General features: G+C 31.7%; 1 pseudogene across 1 annotated transcript; it reads left to right on the forward strand.

Moving 5' to 3' along the window:
* Nucleotides 1-2456: 2456 nt before the first annotated feature.
* LOC143599194 (GDSL esterase/lipase At1g54790-like) lies at nt 2457-7109 on the forward strand (annotated as a pseudogene). The gene is made up of 5 exons (XR_013147265.1): nt 2457-2701; nt 2774-2973; nt 3158-3324; nt 3419-3689; nt 6772-7109. The product of XR_013147265.1 is annotated as a GDSL esterase/lipase At1g54790-like (transcript).
* The last annotated feature ends 382 nt before the right edge of the window (nt 7110-7491 follow it).

Below are 7491 nucleotides of genomic sequence, written 5' to 3' on the forward strand. Positions count from 1 at the left end.
TCAACGCAAATATTTCCGCATTAAACACGTAACTCTGATATAATTACAAAGAATGTACCAACATTTGGGTCACACGCCTAGGCCGTAGTTTGGGGTGTGACACGTTGGGAACAAATACGTTAAAAATTAATACTGTCAGCAGCCAACTCATTAGTTAGAATGTGACTGATAGCGACTAAAAGATTATGACTAGGATTAATGAAAACCAATACACCTATAAATTATATTTATAGCCACTGTGATTTACAACTTGTACCCCCCACAAGAAGTCACGACTTATACCCCCACAAGAAGTCTTATGTAAATTTGTTGGTTAATTTGTAATATAGAATTTATCTCACACAAAGAGCGAAAATCAACTAACCCGCTAAAGTAAAAGTTTTAGAGGATCTTTTATTTGATTCATAAAGTATTATAAAATCAAATAAATAAATTAATTTATGATGTATTTCAAGAATGAGTGTTACAAAGCCAGAAATAATTTTCATATATGTATAAATCCAGTTAAATTAAAATTCTCTTTCGAATATAGTCTATCATCATGTATGCATATGATAGTTAGAACATATATACATAATGTGGCTTTGATGGATCTTAGGTCAAACAGTAAGCCCACCATTAGTATCAAATTTTGGTCACTATAAAACGAAACCAAACAACTGAAAAATAAAACCAAATCGCTACTGGTTATAAGATTTGTGCTTATTGAGCGGGCTTATATTTGCATGTCGACCACATTTATAAGTACCCATTTCTTAGAATACGGAAACAATTAGTAAATTGGATTACTTTTAGTGAATCTGACAATTAATAGACAAAAAGGGTAAAGTTAAAATGTAAAGTGAAATAAAAATGAGAATGGTGAGATTAATTTAATAATAAAAATTAATGAAAATGACATAAATGTAATAACCCACTTATGACGACTTTTCACTCTCTACATGCAAGACACATGTTAATTTCTACATCATTTTAAAACGTCTATAACATGTTCATATAACACTTTTTTAGAAATTTTTGTTACCATAATATTAAGTGTTTTTTATCTTTAATATGAATATCATATAAAAAAATGTGGGTTTTTTATATTGTGTTATTTGGTTGTCCATTGTGTTTTTTTAATTGGGTTTTTTCTATGTATTGTGTTATAGATTTTGATCATTGTTTTTTTCAATTGGTACCCATATTAAAGATAAAAATTAAAACAAATATTTACGTCATTGTGTCTTTTTATTCGTCATTTTGTCTTTGTGCTTAACATTTGTATTTCTACTTACCATTATGTCTTAGTCATGGTGCTCAACATTCACTTAATTTAAGAAAAATAGTATTATGTTCATTGTGTATTACGTTCAAGTCATTGTGTAATATGTAGTTTCCATTGTGTTTTACGCTTCAGGTCATTTTGTTATATGTACTTACCATTGTGTCTTACGTTTTAGACCATTGTGTTATATGTATTCATCATTGTGTTTTACGTTTAGGTTATTGTGTAATATATATTTATCATTGTGTTTTATGTATTAGATTATTTGTTGGTATTTTTTATTGTATTTACATATTATTATTACATAACGGTATTATTAGTATATTAAATAACACAATTATGAGTTGAAAGACACAATGACGAAATAAAACAATGACAAACAGAAAGACACAATGACGAAAAAAGACACAATAGTAAGCAAAAATACACAATAACCTAATTTTTTTATTTTTATATAACAAAATCATACTCATATAAAAGATAAAAAAACGCTTGTTATTATGGTGAATTTTTTTTAAAATATCATATGAAAAACTTATAAACGTTTATAAATGATGAGAGAATTAACATGTGACTTGCATGTGATGAGAAAATGTGTAATATCACTTTTATACTATTTTTCCTTTATACCCCATTTGACAAATGTCAGTTAATTATAATTTCTCACACTTTTCATTTTGTTAATCTTTGTAAGATAACTCAACCATATAATAAAATTACATATAAAATAAGCAGGCAAAAATATATATTTTCCAACTTTATGTGAAAGTTTACTCCATAATTGAGTAAAAAAAATAAAACACTCGTTACGAAGGTTACCCTTGTAAACATCTAAAAATTAATTATTATTTTTTTAATAATAAAGAAATACAAAGCTATTTAACCACCAATAAACAGAAATTAGTTTATAATCAATTGAAGGATACGTCATACAAGTCATTAGAAGCTTAACAACCAACGCCATGACTTGAACACACCCCTACCAAAAAGTCCCAGATTAGTTGACAACATAACAGAACTACCCTTGACTACTTAACTAACAAGGGCAGTTTAGTAGTTTCACATCAGTAGTGACCTCAAAGCAAACGTCGCTTACAAACAACAGCATCCCAACACTCCTTCAAATGCCTCTTGCCATAAGTAGAATATACAGAAACATTGCCTGTTAGTTGCTGCCATCAGTCCATCACCCTACCCCAGATATGAAACACCATCATCTTATTCTTCTGTTCATCATAATTATATGCATACCATATGTAACCAATGCCATTGAATTCAATTATCCAGCTGTTTTCAACTTTGGAGACTCCAATTCTGACACCGGCGACTTGGTCGCCGGTGTAGGTGACCATCTCGACCCTCCCAACGGTCAAACTTATTTCAAGGGACCGTCTGGGAGGTTCTGTGATGGTCGTCTTATCATAGATTTCTTAAGTAACTTTTTTCATTCTTCTTTTTTTTAGTATTAAATACTCGTATATGAAAATATACTCTTTACCTTTGCAGTGGACGCGATGGACTTGCCTTTCTTAAACGCGTACTTGGAAGCTCTGGTCTCCCGAATTTCCGTAAAGGATGCAATTTTGCGGCCGCAGGATCTACTACAATGCCGCCAGGTCTAAACTTCGTAAGTCCGTTCTCGTTTGGGGTTCAAGTGGCTCAGTTTTTCAGATTCAAGTCGCGTGTTCTTCAGTTGCAAGCTAAGTGTATGTCATAATATACCCGCATTGTTTAAATATACTCATGATATTACTCTTTTATTAAAAGGACTGCAACAAGTACCGAACAAAGGGCCCTGGGTTACATGAGTCCTTATTAATTTTTCTGTAACCCAGGGCCCTTTGATCAATGGAGTTGCGGTTTTATTGACTTACACAATATTTGTGACAGCGAGAAGGTACAACAAGTACTTGCCTGATGAGGATTACTTTAGCAAGGCGCTATACACGTTCGATATAGGCCAAAAGGATCTTGCCGGTGCATTTTACTCAAAAACTTATGACCAAGTAGTCACTTCAATTCCACTGGTTTTAGCCGAATTTGAAACCCGTGTCAAAGTTGGATTTAGTTTTTATATAACTGAATTTACTATAGTAGACACATTTATCTAGATAATGAGTATGTTGTAACAAGACTCTTAAAACTTTTTAGATGTTATTTGATGATGGTGCTAGAAACTTTTGGATCCATAACGTGGGGCCGCTCGGGTGCTTGCCACAAAACATTGCAAAGTTCGGGACGGATCCTGCAAAGCTTGATGCCCAAGGTTGTGTGTCTTTGCACAACCAAGCGGTTAATCTTTTCAACATACAACTACACGCGCTTGTTGCAAAGTTGCAGGCTCAGTTTTCTGATGCCAATGTAACCCATGTTGATGTCTTCGCAATAAAATCTAATCTCATCGCGAATTACTCAAAATACGGTTAGTATTATACTTGTTTTCAATTTCACCTTCACTCTATCATAACTTCATGAAATTTAGTATGTTGATGACACAACACTTAAACTAACCATTATTTTGAAACTTAAGGCTACATCATGAAAACCATACTTTAGCAAGGGCCAAGGGACACTTGAATATATTCATGTTTTGATTGTGCGCTTTTTAGTTAAAGTTAAGATCAAGAACCAATGTTTGATACTTGGCTTCTTACAATTCCAAATACATACCAAATTAAAGGCATACATATATATGGCAAGCTCTTCACTGTGCTATTGAAACATTGTTGTCAAAACATACGCACGCTTCATTCGTTAAGAAAATGCATGTGTTTCGCGTATAATAGTTATGTATGTATTTTCTCATTCTAATCTATATATTTATGTATATTTTAGTTAGATATGAGTTTAGAGTCATGAAACTTCTTCACCATCCTTTAAGATGGCCCGCCATTCACAACGACAGACCATTTTTGTTAAACATGGAACCCGGTAATGAGTTGGAATTTTATCGGTATTCTTAAGTGATATCACATCCATCCTTACATCACGCGCGACATATGTTCTTAGGATGACTTCTTGCTACTAATGATTTGGAAGTTTTAGGCTCACAATCTATTAGAGATTTATAGTCTTGGACGTATAGGATTGCAATCTTGAAGAAGTTAATCACATAATATTAGTTATTAGAAGAAAAACTTATTTTTTTATTATTAATTGTTATTATACATGACTTTGAACTCATTGTTAAATTATTTGAAGAAAGAAAAGTCTCACCATGTGAGTTGAGAATTATGCAAAGCTAGAAAACAAATATTGGAAGTCACATGTGATTTGTGAAGATGTGAACAAAACAAATGAAAAAAGGACAAACATGTGATAGGATTTAGATTTTCTAGATGATGAGACATGGTTGGAATTGAAGATTTTATTATTATTTTTACTTTTATTTAAATAAAGTCATGATAGTTTTTAATTCTCATTTTTCTTTATTTATGTTAATTTCACTAACATAACATGACTGTATTTAAAAGGATATAAAAGTAACCATTAATAATATATTACTCTTTAAGTTAATGTCAAACTAAGTAAATTAAATTTTACTAATTAATTAGTTAGTTAATTTGTAGTGGGTTAAATTATTAAAACTTTATAATCATATTTATAATTATATAATATTGATAGTAATAAAATCTGTTAAGAATGTTTCAATTAAGCCATTCATTTTTATGTTTATTTAAAACTTAAATTATAATTAAGTTTTTACATAGATTTTATGTATTCTTCTATTTGTAATATAATTAACATGTTTTATTTTGTTTTTTTACATAATTATGTATATTGGAAATCCCAACCTCACATTTTCTCCTTCATTTCATTCTTGACACAAAATTTTTTCGATAATGGCTCGATTTAAAGGTTTAGTAACCCAATCTAAACAAAAAATGCAGGAGTGACATAATTGAAAATTTTTGTTACTATTTCATGTGAGTAGTGTGATTGACCTTTGCAACAAAAACGAAAGTATTTAGTATCGCTAGTTAATTGTTGGTGTCACTTATCATGGCAAGCAGGGGCAAATGGGCCATGTTTAGATAATTCAGTTCGTCTTTTGTTTATTTATTTATCATGCTTTTTAGATTTTAGCCTTCCACCACACGCATTTCCGACTGCTGCCGTGCTACTGGTGCTGCCGTGTCGGGGACAATAATAACATTGAAATAACTTATTTGGATTGGTCATTTTAAAAGGTTAACAAATCACAAGAAAATATTGAAATTTAAAGATTCACTTGGCAGAGGGTACATCACGTGCCTCTTAGGCCATGTGTAGTGGGGTTTGGGCTTGGGCGGACATTGGGCGCGAACACCGCCCTCCCCCCCCCCTCCCCCGGCGATAAGTGGGCGAAAAGGGGCGGGGGCGGGGTGTTATTGTCGCCGAGATGTGAAGAAAATAATAATATTTTATTATACATGATAGAATATGGTTTTAAAGGTCACCGGATATTCGTGACCGTTGCCGGATTGTGTCCGCCAGAAAAACATGCTGGGGAAGGGGACGGGGCTGAGTTGGGAGATTTTATATTATTATTTTATACCCTAGACTTTTTAAATATTTATAAACTACTTTTAAACTTTATTTACTTTTAGACCTTTAACTTTGAAAGTGTACTAAACTTGATAAAACTTTAAATACTTTAAAATCTTTGGTTTGTTTACGTTTATATCCGTACAGTTTTAAACTTTGATTATTTTTTTGTATTGTTTACTTTATTTGTATTTTTATATGTATTTTGTTGTGGTGTGTTTTTTTATTATAATTTATTTTTATTATTGGTGTGTTTTTTTTTAGTTTTACGTATTTTTTTGTATTTATTTTTTAATTTTAATACATTTTTATTTAATTATTTAAATAAATTGGTTTTTATTTGATTAGTTTAATTATAAAAAGAAAATAAAAAAAAAGATACTGTAGCCATGTTGGCCCAATTTGTAGCCCCTGCACTATTACACCCCAAAAACAAAAATCTCACCATTTGCTGACTGGGCGCCACGTGTCACAATTCACCCCCATTTGTAGCCCCTCCACTATGCATAGCCAAGCATGAGGTTTCAAGTTTAAACCTGGACAATTGAGTAATTTATCATTATTAGTATCAAGTATAGTAGAATTATCATTACCGTAGTTTCTTTTTCCCATTTCCAGCAAGGCACAATTTGTTTAATTACTACACTGCCCCTCTAAACTGATATATTACATCTAAATTAAATGGCACATCTCGATCTAATATTTCCATACTAGTATATTTTCTTGGGTGTAACATGCAATAACTCAGAAAAAAAGTATATTTTCAGATTGAAGTGTTTAGATGAGCCACTTAACGTACATCTCATTCAGAAAATTCATGAATATTTCTGTTGTGAAAATTAATTGCATATCTCCTAACTCGTAACAAAGTTTATTCGGATTTCTCTTTGATAAAACAATAGATCCTAATTACTTAAAATGATTTGTAATATAGAATCACCAAAATAAAATATATGATCATATATTTGGATTTGCAGGTTTTGAGCAGCCAATAACAGCTTGTTGCGGGTACGGAGGCCCGCTGTTGAACTATAACAGTCAGTTGAGTTGTGGGCAAGTGAAGACCATAAACGGTAGTTCAATCACAACCACAGCATGCAATGACACAACTGAATATGTGAACTGGGATGGAATACATTACACTGAGGCTGCAAATCAGCATGTTGCTTCTCAAATACTCACCGGGAAGTTCTCCGATCCACCCTTTGCTGACAAGATGCCGTTTATTCTTAATCTTAAGTTCTGACCACACCTATTAATATATATGTTATCCATTCCTTCAGTTTTCTAGTGAACACTAGAGACGACATAAGATAATATCCAAACTTGAACTTGTTGGAAATCAGGGGTGAATCAGTTAAACAGAGAGACATAATAAAACAAGAACACCGAATTTCTTTTAACACACACTTGTTCATTACATCGATGCATCTCAAACGACGTGACGATATGTATATACCTATGACCAATGCATCTTATGTGCATACGTACTTATGTAACAGAAACATCATTATTAATAAAATCAATTAAATTATTATTATTACAATAATAACAAAATAAAACGATTCAAGAAGTTATAAACAAATAAACCGAGACTTCTGCCACATGAGTTTTGTTGAATCCGAGCATCAATTTGTCTCGTATTTGACAATCTTCTTATTAACAAAAATATACATGCATAAACATTAAGAAAATAA

The sequence above is a fragment of the Bidens hawaiensis genome, unplaced genomic scaffold (genome assembly GCF_021521415.1).
Source record: "Bidens hawaiensis isolate Kalapana, Puna unplaced genomic scaffold, B.hawaiensis_p1.1 tig00001920_1, whole genome shotgun sequence".
Taxonomy (NCBI): Eukaryota; Viridiplantae; Streptophyta; class Magnoliopsida; order Asterales; family Asteraceae; genus Bidens; species Bidens hawaiensis.